The sequence below is a fragment of the Crinia signifera genome, chromosome 4 (assembly GCF_055691185.1).
Source record: "Crinia signifera chromosome 4, ASM5569118v1, whole genome shotgun sequence".
In the NCBI taxonomy this organism is placed as follows: domain Eukaryota; kingdom Metazoa; phylum Chordata; class Amphibia; order Anura; family Myobatrachidae; genus Crinia; species Crinia signifera.
The window spans coordinates 234,345,165-234,360,725 of record NC_139220.1 but is presented as its reverse complement, the minus strand read 5'-3'; the positions used below and the strand labels follow the sequence as shown (position 1 = coordinate 234,360,725).

The window sequence follows — 15,561 nt, the reverse complement described above, 5'->3', positions numbered from 1 at the left end:
AGGGTCTAAATGTCGACATGGTCAAAAGGTAGACAAGAAAAAGGTAGACATGCAATTTTTTACAAAATTTTCAGCCGACATGTGACGACAGGCGGTATTTCCTGCCTTACCATCCACTAAGGCATGGAGGGAGAATAAAATAGTGTGTCGAGCACAGCGAGGCACTGATCCCTAAGCATGGCAAGCGCAGCGGTACTCTTAGACAGTGTCCATGTCGACATAGACACCCTAAAAACACTTAAAACTAATGTCGACCGTTTTACCTGTCGACCTTTTACCTGTCGACCTTTAGACCCTGTCGACCTTTTGACCCTCGACCATTAGTGGTCGACCATATGACTGTCTATCATGAGTCAGTCTATGTTTTATACCATAACCCTGAGGCCGACACAGTGTAGCAGGAGAGCTAAAGGAGGTGTTAGCAGCATTCAGTAGTCATTGAAGTGGTGGATACTTGAGAAGAAGACTAGACAGTGAAGTTGCAATAAGTGGGTTATGACTAGTTCATGGATGAGCATTGTGGTAGCATCAATGGTCTCATTTCAGAGGTATTGTATAGGCAGAAGCCATATGATTTCAATTTTGAGACTGAATGTGGAAAGTGAAAGAGGTTACAATTCAGGATTACATCTAGGCAACGGATGTGGATAAAAGAGGTGAGGATGTGTGGTCAAATGAGTGGAAGTGAGATGATCCTGGATTGGGGCAATAACATTAGTTCAGGTTAGATATATTTATTTTTGAGATATCTGGGATCTCCAGCAGGAGATAGCAGTGCAAACTTTTTGTGAGAAACACTACAGAGGTAGAGAGGTCAGAGAGGAAGGAGAGGGTTGGTCTAGTGTAAATATAATTGATTTTAATTAATCAATTAAGTTCTGACTTCTCAGCAATCTATGGACGCATGTGTGCAAAAAAAAAAATGCTTCCACCTTGTCTCCCTTATGGATTGCAAATCTAAAAATTTGTATACATTATATTTTGCTGACATTTTTATTTCACAGACTATTTTAAAATAAATAAGAACAAATAAAAAACAAAAAATCACTAAATTTAAAATTTTTTTTTTTTTTTTATTGATTTGAAAATACAGGCACAAATAGTACTTGGCAATTACAATGCACATTGAAAGTATAAAAAGTAATAAAGGCCTTGTGCCCTTGAAATGTAATAAACACAAACATAACAATACATCAAATAAATCTCATATTTCAATGTGTTTCAGAAGACCGACAACAGGTCACAAACTGAAGCAAGAAGCCATAAAGTAGGTAAATGCGGGAAAGGATGGGTACAAATTAGGAAGGGAGGGGGTAGTTGGGATTGGGAAACTATAGCAGAAAGACAGCTGGTTATCTTGCAGGAACAGTATCAAAACGTAGCTAGGTATCCCAGTAACCATAGGTGTCACAACTGTCTAAGATCCACTCATAATGTTGCCTTATGCAGTAACATCTACTTATTAATTAAGTTTCTTATATAGTGTATACATATTCCGCAGCACTTTACAGATAATATTTGAACATTCACATCAGTCCCTGCCCCAGTGGAGCTTACAATCTATATTCCCTACCACATGTACACGCACACACAGACATTTTAGGGTAAGGGGCTTTGTTGCGCTAGCCATGCTGTCTGAGTCTGGCCAGTCAGGCTAATGACTGTCAGGATCCCGACCATTTTGTTGGCAGCCAAATAACCTACCAGTATATTTTTGGATTGTGGGAGGAAACCAGAGTATCCGGAGGAAATCCACGCAAATACAGGGAGAATATACAAACTCCACACAGTTAGGTTCATAGTGGGATTTAAACCCATGACCTCAGCGGTGTGAGGTAGTAATGCTAACCTTTATATGGTCCGTGCTGCCCTATACTCTATATAGGAGCACCTTTTCGTGTGTTCTTTTTAAAAACAGCCCTTGATGAAGTGGCTCCAGCTACCCATTACACCCCACATAGGCTTAGATGCCAACCGTGGCACTCCAAAACAACAAGACAACTACGAAATCAGTCACGTAAAGTAGAACGCCAATGGCGTAAATCTCGTAGTATGATTGACTTCCTCACATATAAGACTAGCTACCACTCCTACTGTAATGCTTTGGACCCTGCCAAACAAACCTACTACCAATCTATCATCTCTTCTCATGCCAGCAACCCTAAGCGACTTTTTAACACATTTAAGTCTCTTCTGTACTCTCACCCTCCTCCCCACCGGTTACCATCAGTGCCTCCTACTTTAAGGACAAGATTGATAACATCCAAGATTAAATGGTATGCTCCACAACCTCTAACCCTCTTTCTTCCCTACCTGAACCCTCTGGCACTTTCTCCTTATTTGAGCCCACAAATTAAAAGGAAGTATCCACACCCTCTTGATCCTATACCTGCACAAGTCATTAAAAATCTATCTCCTGTGCTTATTCCAAACTTAACTAAAATCTGCAATCTTTTGGGCCGAGTCTCTGAATGCCTCTCTGCCATCTCATCTTGGATGTCTTCTCGCCAACTCAAACTCAATATTTCCGAAATAGAATTACTTATATTCCCGCCAACTAAGAACAGTTACCATCCTGACATCTCCATCGCTGTTGACAACTCTACAATCTACCCTGCACCACAAGCTCGTTGCTTAGGGGTCATCCTCGACTCTGAACTGTTCTTTCTTCCCCACATTCAATCTGTCTCCAAATCATGTTACATGAAATTAAAAAAACATCCAAAATACGACCCTATCTCACACAAGACACTACCAAATCTCTTATCCATGCACTCATTATATCCCGCATTGATTATTGCAATAGTCTCCTAACTGGTCTTCCCAAGAACAGACTCTCACCACTGCATTCCATTTTAAATGCTTCTGCTAGGCTGATCTTCCTTGCAAGATGCTCATCATCTGCTGATCCGCTCTGCCAGTCCCTTCATTGGTTGTCTGTATCTTACCGTATTCAATATAAAACTCTTCTACTCGCATATAAAGCTATTAACCATACTGCACCAGCATATATCTCTTTACTTATCACAAAATATCTCCCATCTTGACCACTCCACTATGCAAAAGATCTGCGTCTCTCTTTTGCACAGATCACTAGCTCCCATTCACTATGGGCAGTATTCAATGTGATTATTCTCCGTGCATGGCGAGCGTTTTTTTTCGCTCGCCATGCACTCGCCGTGTTTTTGCGGAGATTCTCCATGTTTGTAGATTCTCCGTCACGGCACTTTATACACTATTCAATGTGACTGATACTCGCCGCCCCTCGCGGCGAGTATCAGCCGATCCGGCGTATGAGGTGACGCCGCAGGGAGCCTGAGGACGGTGGCAGGCAGGGAGATGGAAGTCTCCCTGCCTGCCCCAGAACGTATGTGGGGGGAGGTGGGCTCCCCTGGAGCCAGGCAGCACAGGCTTCCCCCCGGGAGAGACAACAGGGGGCCAGGTATTTACTGCACCCGATCGTGCATATGTAATGACCGGGTGCAGTGAATATATGAATATCTAATGAGCGGCTCGGCTCCCGGCCCCCTGCTGGCTGCTCTGTGTTAAAATAAATATATATATATATATTTTATAAGCACATGAATGAAAATAGCATGCCCTTTCACAGATTAAAAATCCTGATTTTTTTTACACCAAAATTAAAAAAAAAAACCTTTTATTGTAAAAGTTCATATTCCACTTCTCCATGAAAAGATGGAGAATTGCTACACGGAGAGACACGGCGAAAATCACTTAGAAAGACAGCGAGAAGTGCACGTTGAATAGGGTTGCTCGCTTTTTGAGAGCAAAAGTCTCCGTCCAACGCGAGAAAAGAACAAACTCACCATAAAACACGGAGAATTTTTCTCATTGAATACTGCCCTATTACAATAAGACTCTCCACTAGTATCCAAACTTTCAAGTGTTTCCTGAAAACTCACCTCTTCAGGCAAGCCTATCATATTTAATTTCTACACGCATAACCCTCGGAGGCACTTATGTATTATATAGCTTCCCTTCTGGACTTGTAACTTGTTAGGACTGCTAAGCTATTACTGATGCCTTTCCTTGTGTTTCCCTCCTATATCCCTATAGATTGTAAACTTGCAGCAGGACCCTCTAACCTCCAAGTCTGTCTGTTGTTACCCAGCTTGTTTTATCACTGTCTACTATTGTAAAGCGCAACAGAATCTGCTGCGCTATATAAGAAACTGTAAATAAAAAAATAAAAATAAATCATATTCAGGAGGTAAACAATGGAAATATTTTGGGTTTCACCTGGAAAGTCCAGCATAATTCCTAATAGCATGCTAGTAAGGTGCTCTCTTTCCCTATATGACATGGTGGTAGTACAAGTTGAGATCTGTCTGATAAACTTAATTATCATCTTTAGCAGTGTTTATGGTGGTAATCAGGTTCTACTGAAGTGCTGATGTAACTGATCTAATTAATACCTGTGATTACTTTTGCTAGTTCTCAGCATGAAAATGATGGCTTCGAACACGTTGTGTTTAAAACATAAACTTCACAGAATGTGTTGTCAGGTGTTGTGAAAGTGGGAAGCTGACCGGGCATTTATAGCTGTGAATTTGATGATGTCATGGACCATTAGAGGTTTGTTATTATCACTATAATTGTGACTATTGTTTATTTTAAGTATCACAAATTAATAAATACACATTGACACAATAAGTTGAAATGTCCGTAGGCTACTACCGCTTCTAAGGAATACATTGTTAAACCTATAATCACCATAGTGTAGATTTGATTATCTGTTTCCTAAAGTGGCCATTATTCCCTACAATCCAAAATAATTAACTTTTTGGTATTGTAGGGGATTATCAATTAGACAGTTTAGATTACCTAACCCATTGTTATGCTTGTTTGTTTTAATTTTGCAAATGGAAGGAGTAAATCAGAATGTTGCCATGGGGCAATTGTCTATATACAGTATATGGGGAATGATGTCATTTGTGGGTTTGTTGCTGCTTCGCAACACTAGGTCAGTTGGTTCCATTCCAACCAGGGTAAATTTACTAAACCTTCTAAAAATGAAAGAAGTGATGTTGCCCATAGCAACCAATCGGATTCTGGCATGCGCGGGGTCACAATGTTGGGAGGTATGGGTTAATCAATGTGGATTTGTTATGAACAATCGTGTTATGCTGTGATCTGTTATACAATTTTTAGGGGAATTTTTAAGGGAATGGTATTTGCATAAAAATAAGTAATCAGAACTGAAAAGCTCTCAAATGGCCCAAAACATGCCCAATTTACGTACAATCGGTCGAAATTGTATCTAAATTGGGTTGCTTTTGGCCATATCGTTCTGGTGTGTGCCCTATATTATACAAGTGAAGTAATTCTGAAAAGGGAAAGACATTTTCTTTTGTTTTTTTGTGAGTATGTGCTTTTTAAATAAAAGTTAAATTCAGTAAACCTTGACTATTAATTTATATTGTTTAGAAAACACTTTACCAAAGTGAAAAGTCAGCCTGTGGGGGCACCAGCATTTATCTTGCCTCCATACGACTGAAATGAAGTTACATCACTAGATAGTGATTATAAATCTTAAGCTCAAATGGATTGGTTAAATGTCATCTGAGTGCCAACGTTGCTTGGAGTTTGTATAATTTCCTCGTGCTTGCATGGGTTTCCTCTGGATACTCCAATTTCCTTCCACGATCCAAATATATACTGGTAGGTCAATTGGCTCCCCCAAAAAATTAACCCTAGAATGAATGTGTGTGCGTTTACATGTGGTAGGGAATATAGACTGTAAGCTCCACTGGGGCAGGGACTGATGTGAATGTTCAAATATTCCCTGAAAAGCGCTGCAGAATATGTGTGCGCTATATAAATAACTAAATAAATATCTTCTAAAACTGCCAATATTGCTCATGGGGACTGTTCTATTTTTGGGGCAATGTTTAACAAAACTTAATTTAATTGACTTCAGATCATTTGACGGCAATAACTAAAGTGATTCATATTCCTCGACTTCGACGCTGGCATTTTTAGCAGATATTTTGCAAATCTCTCACAGCAAAGGGTTAAATTGCTACATAATATGATAGGTTTATTTGAAGCCTAATAATTAACAAAAAAAATAGATAATTTAATTCTAAGACAGAAAGTACTTGTCCAGTTCAGTCTAGTATGCTATGTTTGTTAGCACAAAAAACGATGAGTACTGATGTTTGGTACTGTGTACAAGCGCTAAACCCATACTGTGCATGTGAAGTATGGATCTGAAACGTCTGGAAGCAGATAGGCTGAAGATTTTCAGTCACTGACAGCTGCTGTTTGGGGTCGAGGTGCCATGTCGCCTCTGTTTTGGGGGAGTAACCAGGCCATAAATATTGTTACAAGATGGAGATTTCCTAGTCTCTGTTATATATGTGGAGGTCTGCTTGAGCAATGCTGTTGGTCATGCAGATAGCCAATGGTGTTGTGTGTGTGATCTGATGCTGGATTTTTGGACACAAAGTGCAAGCAGGAGCCATCTACTTATATCAGACGTCTGCTGCTGCATCAATATATTAGTGCATCACTGCTTCCATGTAAGCAGCAGCGATAGCACCTCAACTTAATTGTTGGGACCCAATTTACTAAAGAACAAGGTTATGCTGCAGGGAAGAATGGGGTAATATGAGGAAATTTTTACTTTTGTTGTTAGCATACAAACCTAACATAGAAGTAAAATGAAAACTACTACCTGTACTCCTGGGTGAATGTAGAAGTCAGGCCACCCCTAGTGCACCCTTCTTTTAACGGCCAGTCCAAATGCCTGGAGATAACCAAAGTAGCCCCAACCTAACCCTGCTACCACCACCAGACAGAAGGGGGCATTTGAGGCAGAGCAACTCTGGCCCATGGGTGCTTTCCTCCTATCTCCCTCCCCACTTAATCAGCTCTCACACCCTCCATGCCATTCCATAAGACTTTTAAGGTTGAAGTAGCTTCTTGAGAAAATTATTTTGGTGGAGCAATAAAGTGCTAACCAATCTAAAGGTCATGTTTTAAAGGTTGTGTTTTAAAAATGCATTTGTTTCATATAAACCTTATACACACAGCTTGAAGGTAATTTTTTTTATAATATTTTAAATATCTTTGTGCAAAAAACAAAGGTTTTCTTACATTGACTCTTTAACCCCTTCCCGACATTTGACGTACATTTACGTCATGGCCGGGAGGTACTTCCCGACACATGGCATAAATGTACGTCATGAGTTTAAACTGTCACTGCGTCTCGAGACGCAGTGACAGAGGGACGATGTCTGCTGTCCCTGACAGCAGACATGTCCCTGCATGCCCAGGGGGGGCTGCGATGTCGCCCCCCCGTCGGCGATCGCTGTGATTGGCTGTTCAGTGTGAACAGCCATTCACAGCGTTTTCCTGTGTTACCAGCGAATCGGACGCTCGGTAACACAGGTGTCAATCACCGCCGGGCGTCAGGGGGCATGAGGGGGTCATCGGTGACGATGACACCTCACCCCACCCTCACCCCACCTGCCCCCAAGGCTGTGATTGGTCCGTGGGACCCACGGACCAATCACAGCCAAGGCGCGACATTTAAACTGACGGTGACTGCGCTGCAGACGCCATTCCGGTCTGGAATAGCGTGCAGAACGGTCACCGTGCCTGCCTGCCGTGAATACCGACCTGATCCTTGCTAATACTTACCTGATCCTTGCAAATACCTTACCTGATCACCTTATCACTGCTTGTAGCGTGCTGGACGCTTCCTGGATCTGACTTCCTGAGACTTCCTGCTGCTGCTGCAGTGTGATAGAGAGATAGAGAGAGAGATAGAGAGAGATAGAGAGAGATAGAGAGATAGTGACAGAGAGAGCTATATTTTGTGTCTGCTACCCCCCCTTTTTGGGGGTGCAGGGGTTTTCTATATATAAATAACTGTCAGTGCTGCTGCTGCAGTGTCATACAGTGATAGATAGTGATAAATAGTGATAGATAGTGAGAGGTAGAGAGATAGAGAGATTTGTGTCTGCTACCCCCCCTTTTTGGGGGTGCAGGGGTTTTATTTTATATATATAACTGTCAGTGCTGCTGCTGCAGTGTCATAGAGTGATAGATAGTGATAGATAGTGAGAGATAGAGAGATAGAGAGAGATAGTGACAGAGAGTGATAGAGAGTGTATATTTTGTGTCTGCTACCCCCCCTTTTTGGGGGTGCAGTTTTTTTTTATACATATAACTGTCAGTGCTGCTGCTGCAGTGTCCTAGAGTGATAGATAGTGAGAGATAGTGAGAGATAGAGAGATAGAGAGAGATAGTGACAGAGAGTGATAGAGAGTGTATATTTTGTGTCTGCTACCCCCCCTTTTGTGCTGATCAGTATATCTGTGCTGATCAGCAACTTTTTGGGGGCGCAGAGGTTTTTTTTTTATATATATACCTGTCAGTTGCTGCCAGTTGCACTGTCAGTTGCACCAAAGGTTGTGCACCTGCTGTCCCTCACTGGTAATCAGTGTCGCATCACTGATCACCTTTTTTTTTTTTTGTGAGTGCTGTGGGGTCTTTTTTTAATTTTTTTTTTACACACACTGATTTTGTGGGTGTCCTGTGGCCACTGTGCGCCGATCAGTGACGTACATCACTGATCAGCTTTTTCGGCACAGGGTTGATCAATTTTTTTTTTTTTTTTTGATCAGATTCCTGTTGCCTTTGAGCGCTGTTCAGTGACAGACGTTACTGACCAACATCTGTGCTCAATTTTTGGCGCAGGACCTTTTTTTTTTTTTTTTAACCCCTTCAATTTTTTATTTTTAACCCCTTCATTTTTTTTTTTTTTTTTATTGGTATAAAGTATTTTTTTTTTTCTGCACCACATACACACTACACACTACATACCCCCCGGATTGAAATAAAGTTTGTACCCCCCCCTACACTATACACGTGTTGAAACATTTCACTACCAGTAACACAAAAATAAAAATGGCATCCCAAATGTCCTCCCAAATGTCCTCCCAAATGTCCTCCCAGTCATCCAGGAGAATGTATTCAGTGGAGGAGGCATATGCCATGCTTGCCTCTGACTCTGACACAGGCAGTGATGCAAGCGGGGAATTTGAAGGATTCGTCTTAAGCTCCTCTTCCTCCTCTGGTGATGAGGGACCCCCTCAAAGACGCCCCCGTAGATCAGCTGAGATTCCCCCCCCAATAATTGATCTAGTATGGACCCCACCACCAGACAATTTTGAGCCCCAGGTTCCTGAGTTTTTGGCCATGCCAGGAATCCAATTTGATTCCACAGGTCTCAGAGAAATTGACTTTTTCAAATTATTTTTCTCTGATGATTTTATAAATTTAATGGTGGACCAAACTAATTTATATGCCCAGCAGTTTATTGCTCAAAACCCCACGTCATCATTTGCTAGGTGGACCCCTGTAGATGCAGTAGAGATGATGACGTTTTGGGGTCTGGTGTTTCATATGGGCATAGTAAAAAAGCCAGAAATTAGGCAATATTGGAGTACAGATGTTCTGTACAGTACTCCATTTTACCGTATGGCCATGCCCCGGACTCGATTTGAGACAATTCTTAAATTTATACATTACACCGATAATGAACAGTGCCCACCCAGAGATGATCCCACCTTTGACCGGCTATTCAAAGTCAGGCCGGTCATTGATCATTTCAGTGCCAAATTTGAAGAGGTGTACATCCCTGAAAAATTTATTTGTATCGACGAGTCCCTTATACATTTTAAAGGAAGGGTTAAATTCCGCCAGTACCTTCCCAGTAAGAGGGCAAGGTATGGCATAAAAATGTATAAACTGTGTGAAAGCACCTCAGGGTACACCCACAGGTTTAGGGTTTATGAAGGGAAGGATTCAAGAATTCAACCGCCAGAATGCCCCCCCTCCCTCGTAGGTGTTAGTGGGAAAATTGTCTGGGATTTAGTGCACCCCTTCCTGGATAAAGGTTATCACCTCTATGTGGATAACTTTTACACTAGCATCCCCCTGTTTAAGGCCCTTGGTTCAAGAGGTACAGCAGCTTGCGGTACTGTGCGCAAGAACCAAAGAGGCCTCCCAAAAACGCACATTGCCCAAGTAATGAGAAGGGGTGAAAGCAGGGGAATATGCAACGAAAATATGTTGTTGGTCAAATATAAGGACAAGAGGGATGTCCTTATACTGACAACAATTCACGGAGACAGTACCACCTCCGTCCCTGTACGAGGTACCAGTACCCACACCTCAAAACCTAATTGTATCCTGGATTACAATAGGTACATGGGCGGAGTGGATCTTTCAGATCAGGTACTGAAGCCGTACAGTGCCCTGCGGAAAACAAAAATCTGGTACAAGAAGGTGGCCGTGTATATCATCCAGATGGCACTGTATAACGCTTACGTGCTATTCCGTTCTACCGGCCAGAGGGGGACATTTATGCACTTTCAAGAGGAAGTCATAAAGGGCCTAATATTTGGGAACCAGCAGGCAGAGGGCCCCAGTACTTCTAGTACTGGCCCCCGTATTGTACCAGGGCAGCATTTTCCTGATGAAATCCCCTCCACTGGAAAAAAGGGCAGGACACAAAAAAGGTGCAAAGTTTGCTATAAAAAGGGAATAAGAAAGCAAACTATTTTCCAGTGTGACACTTGCCCCGACAAACCCGGCCTATGTATAAAGGAGTGTTTTAAAATATACCACACATCTATGGAATATTAGGTTCATAATTTCACCGTGCTTCGGGGGTCTTGCTAATGCCACATAGCACCCACCATTCATTCCACCAGAATCTGAGCCGCAAAATCCAAAAATCACTCCTTCCCTTCTGAGTCCTGCCATGCACCCAACTGGTATTTTTTGGTCACATGTGAGGCATTGCCGTACTCGGGAGAAATTGGGGCACAGATTTTGGGGTGCTTTGTCTCCTTCATTCCTTGTGAAAATGAAAAATTTTGAGCCAGAACTGCATTTTTGTGTAAAAAAATGTAATTTTTCATGTTCACTGCCCAGTTTTATCAAAATTGGTGAAACCCCTGGGGGTTTGAAATGTACACTATACCCCTAGATGAATTCCCTGAGGGGTGTAGTTTGCAAAATGGGGTCACTTGTGGGGGGGTTCCACTGTATTGGTGCTTTGGGGGTCTTGCTAATGCGACATAGCACCCACCATCATTCCACCAGAATTTGTGCTGCAAAATCCAAATATCACTCCTTCCCTTCTGAGTCCTGCCACTTTTTGGTCACACATGAGGCATTGCCGTACTCGGGAGAAATTGGGGCACAGATTTTGGGGTGCTTTGTCTCCTTCATTCCTTCTGAAAATGAAAAATTTTGAGCCAGAACTGCATTTTTGTGTAAAAAAATGTAATTTTTCATTTTCACTGCCCACTTGTATCAAAATTGGTGAAACCCCTGGGGGTTTGAAATGTACACTATACCCCTAGATGAATTCCCTGAGGGGTGTACTTTGCAAAATGGGGTGACTTGTGGGGGGGTTCCACTGTATTGGTGCAACATAGCACCCACCATTCATTCCACCAGAATCTGTGCTGCAAAATCCAAAAATCACTCCTTCCCTTCTGAGTCCTGCCATGCACCCAACTGGTATTTTTTGGTCACATGTGAGGCATTGCCGTACTCGGGAGAAATTGGGGCACAGATTTTGGGGTGCTTTTTCTCCTTCATACCTTCTGAAAATGAAAAATTTTGAGCCAGAACTGCATTTTTGTGTAAAAAAATGTAATTTTTCATTTTCACTGCCCACTTGTATCAAAATTGGTGAAACCCCTGGGGGTTTGAAATGTACACTATACCCCTAGATGAATTCCCTGAGGGGTGTAGTTTTCAAAATGGGGTCACTTGTGGGGGGGTTCCACTGTATTGGTGCTTGGGGGGTCTTGCTAATGCGACATAGCACCCACCAAAATTCCACCAGAATCTGAGCTGCAAAATCCAAAAATCACTCCTTCCCTTTTGAGTCCTGCCATGCACCCAACTGGTATTTTTTGGTCACATGTGAGGCATTGCCGTACTCGGGAGAAATTGGGGCACAGATTTTGGGGTGCTTTTTCTCCTTCATACCTTCTGAAAATGAAAAATTTTGAGCCAGAACTGCATTTTTGTGTAAAAAATGTAATTTTTCATTTTCACTGCCCACTTGTATCAAAATTGGTGAAACCCCTGGGGGTTTGAAATGTACACTATACCCCTAGATGAATTCCCTGAGGGGTGTAGTTTTCAAAATGGGGTGACTTGTGGGGGGGTTCCACTGTATTGGTGCTTGGGGGGTCTTGCTAATGCGACATAGCACCCACCAAAATTCCACCAGAATCTGAGCTGCAAAATCCAAAAATCACTCCTTCCGTTCTGAGTCCTGCCATGCACCCAACTGGTATTTTTTGGTCACATGTGAGGCATTGCCGTACTCGGGAGAAATTGGGGCACAGATTTTGGGGTGCTTTTTCTCCTTCATACCTTCTGAAAATGAAAAATTTCGAGCCAGAACTGCATTTTTGTGTAAAAAATGTAATTTTTCATTTTCACTGCCCACTTGTATCAAAATTGGTGAAACCCCTGGGGGTTTGAAATGTACACTATACCCCTAGATGAATTCCCTGAGGGGTGTAGTTTTCAAAATGGGGTGACTTGTGGGGGGGTTCCACTGTATTGGTGCTTGGGGGGTCTTGCTAATGCGACATAGCACCCACCAAAATTCCACCAGAATCTGAGCCGCAAAATCCAAAAATCACTCCTTCCGTTCTGAGTCCTGCCATGCACCCAACTGGTATTTTTTGGTCACATGTGAGGCATTTCCGTACTCGGGAGAAATTGGGGCACATATTTTGGGGTGCTTTTTCTCCTTCATACCTTCTGAAAATGAAAAATTTTGAGCCAGAACTGCATTTTTGTGTAAAAAAATGTAATTTTTCATTTTCACTGCCCACTTGTATCAAAATTGGTGAAACCCCTGGGGGTTTGAAATGTACACTATACCCCTAGATGAATTCCCTGAGGGGTGTACTTTGCAAAATGGGGTGACTTGTGAGGGGGTTCCACTGTATTGGTGCAACATAGCACCCACCATTCATTCCACCAGAATCTGTGCTGCAAAATCCAAAAATCACTCCTTCCCTTCTGAGTCCTGCCATGCACCCAACTGGTATTTTTTGGTCACATGTGAGGCATTGCCGTACTCGGGAGAAATTGGGGCACAGATTTTGGGGTGCTTTTTCTCCTTCATACCTTCTGAAAATGAAAAATTTTGAGCCAGAACTGCATTTTTGTGTAAAAAAATGTAATTTTTCATTTTCACTGCCCACTTGTATCAAAATTGGTGAAATCCCTGGGGGTTTGAAATGTACACTATACCCCTAGATGAATTCCCTGAGGGGTGTACTTTGCAAAATGGGGTCACTTGTGGGGGGGTTTCACTGTATTGGTGCTTTGGGGGTCTTGCTAATGCGACATAGCACCCACCAAAATTCCACCAGAATCTGAGCTGCAAAATCCAAAAATCACTCCTTCCCTTCTGAGTCCTGCCATGCACCCAACTGGTATTTTTTGGTCACATGTGAGGCATTGCCGTACTCGGGAGAAATTGGGGCACAGATTTTGGGGTGCTTTGTCTCCTTCATACCTTCTGAAAATGACAAATTTGGAGCCAGAACTGTATTTTTGTGTAAAAAAAATAATTTTTCATTTTCACTGCCCAGTTGTACCACAATTGGTGAAACCCCTGGGGGTTTGAAATGTACACTATACCCCTAGATGAATTCCCTGAGGGGTGTAGTTTGCAAAATGGGGTCACTTGTGGGGGGGTTCCTAACTTTTAGCATCTTATGGTGCCTAGAAACCTACATGGTGCCTAAAAAATAATCTCATAAAAAGGAGGCTCCAAAATCAAGTAGGTGCTCCTTCTATTATGAAGCCTGTGGTTTGGTCACCGTGCACACTAGGGCCACATATAGGATATTTATGAAAACAAAAGAATTGGGGGAATCAATTTTCAGTCACATTTCTCTAGTAAAATGTACTGTGTTCCTTAGAAAAATGTATTAAAATTGCAAATCTGCAAAAAAAAAGAAATTTTGAAATTTCACCTACACTTTGTTTTAATTCCTGTGAAACACCTAAAGGGTTAACAAACTTCCAAAATGCTGTTTTGAATACTGTGAGGGGTGCAGTTTTTGAAATGGCATCATTTATGGGGGTGTCTCACATACAAGTCCCTCAAAGTCACATCAGAACTGAACTGGTCCCTAAAAAAATCAGTGTTTGAAATTTTCTTGAAAATTTGAGAATTTGCTATTCATATTGTAAGCCTCCTAGTGTCCCAAAAAATTAAAAGGAAGTTGAAATAATGATGTCAACATAAAGTAGACATATGGTCTATGTTAGTTATTCACTATTTTGAGTGGTAAGATTATTTGTCTCACAAGCAGAAAATTTAACATTTTGCAAATCGCTAAATTTTCCATTTTTTCACGATATTTTGGTATTTTTCACAAAAAAACACAGACTGTATCGACCCAAATTTACCACTAATTTGAAGTACAATGTGTCACGAAAAAACAATCTCAAAATCACTGGGATAAGTAAAAGCAAAAAAAAGTTATCCCCACTTAAGTGAGACATGTCAGATTTGAAAAAAAGGGCTCTGTCAGGAACGCAAAAACTGGCTCTGTCAGGAAGGGGTTAAAGCAAAGGTAACACGATCTCATTTGTGCTCAACATTTTTGGGATTTCTGAATATTTTGGATATCGGATTTTCGAACATGGGAGACTCCAACTGTACAATGTTGTAGTACAAGGTAATGGACATGGTCCTGGTCAAGGAATTGTAAGACACCTCTACTCTAGAAAGAATGTTTGCCCTGTCAAGAAGCAGCGTATGTCGTGGGAGCTGCACACTGTAGTTGTTCCCCTGTGAATGTTGAATTCTAGCGCATCCATTCCCAACCTGTGGTACGTGTACACCTTTGGGCAATGCTGTGGCTATTCAGGGGTACTTCAAAACGATACTGGTAATAGCGGAAGTATCGTGAAGTATCTCATTGCCATGGAGACGAGCTGCGTCTTCTCACTTCTTTCTCTGTTTCTGGTGTCTCCTTGTGCCCGACTATTCGCGCTGCCCTCAGCCACAGCCGTCATCTACCCTGCGCTGACACCCAGCATTAATCCTACAAGTGATACCCTGTACAGGAACCTGGCGATAGTACACAGCCAGCAGTCTGACAGTACACTCCTAAGGACACCCATACTTCTAGTACATTTGTAAATACAGAACAGTACTATGAATTTTTATAATGGTGCTGCTGCTTATCAATAGATTTGTCTAATAATAATTCCTTATTACTTTTGTGAAATGAACTGCAGTGTGCCCATTGGGCATATATATACAGCAATACCAATATATTGTGTTTTTGACACAGGCATTTTTGCATTACACTTAATAATTATAGTCCATGATCAATTAAACAAGGCCATTCAATTATTAAATAATTGTTTTTTTGTTGAATTGTTCTTTAAAAAAAAATTAAATCTAATTGAGCACAGACACCGCGGATGTGCTCACTGATGAAAACAGGACACTGGGCG

The 15,561-nt window shown here is 41.8% G+C and overlaps 1 protein-coding gene across 3 annotated transcripts in view; it reads left to right on the top strand.

Moving 5' to 3' along the window:
- Nucleotides 1-15,561, top strand: part of BNC1 (basonuclin zinc finger protein 1) — a 136,200-nt gene that overhangs the window by 74,802 nt on the left and 45,837 nt on the right. The window contains exon 1 of one of the 3 annotated variants that reach the window (XM_083184008.1): nt 4,501-4,596. The exons of the other annotated variants lie outside the window; for them this stretch is intronic. The gene's annotated coding sequence lies outside the window, so the exon portion shown is untranslated. Of the gene's footprint in view, nt 1-4,500; nt 4,597-15,561 lie in introns of those variants that run through there. 3 annotated transcript variants of the gene reach the window in all.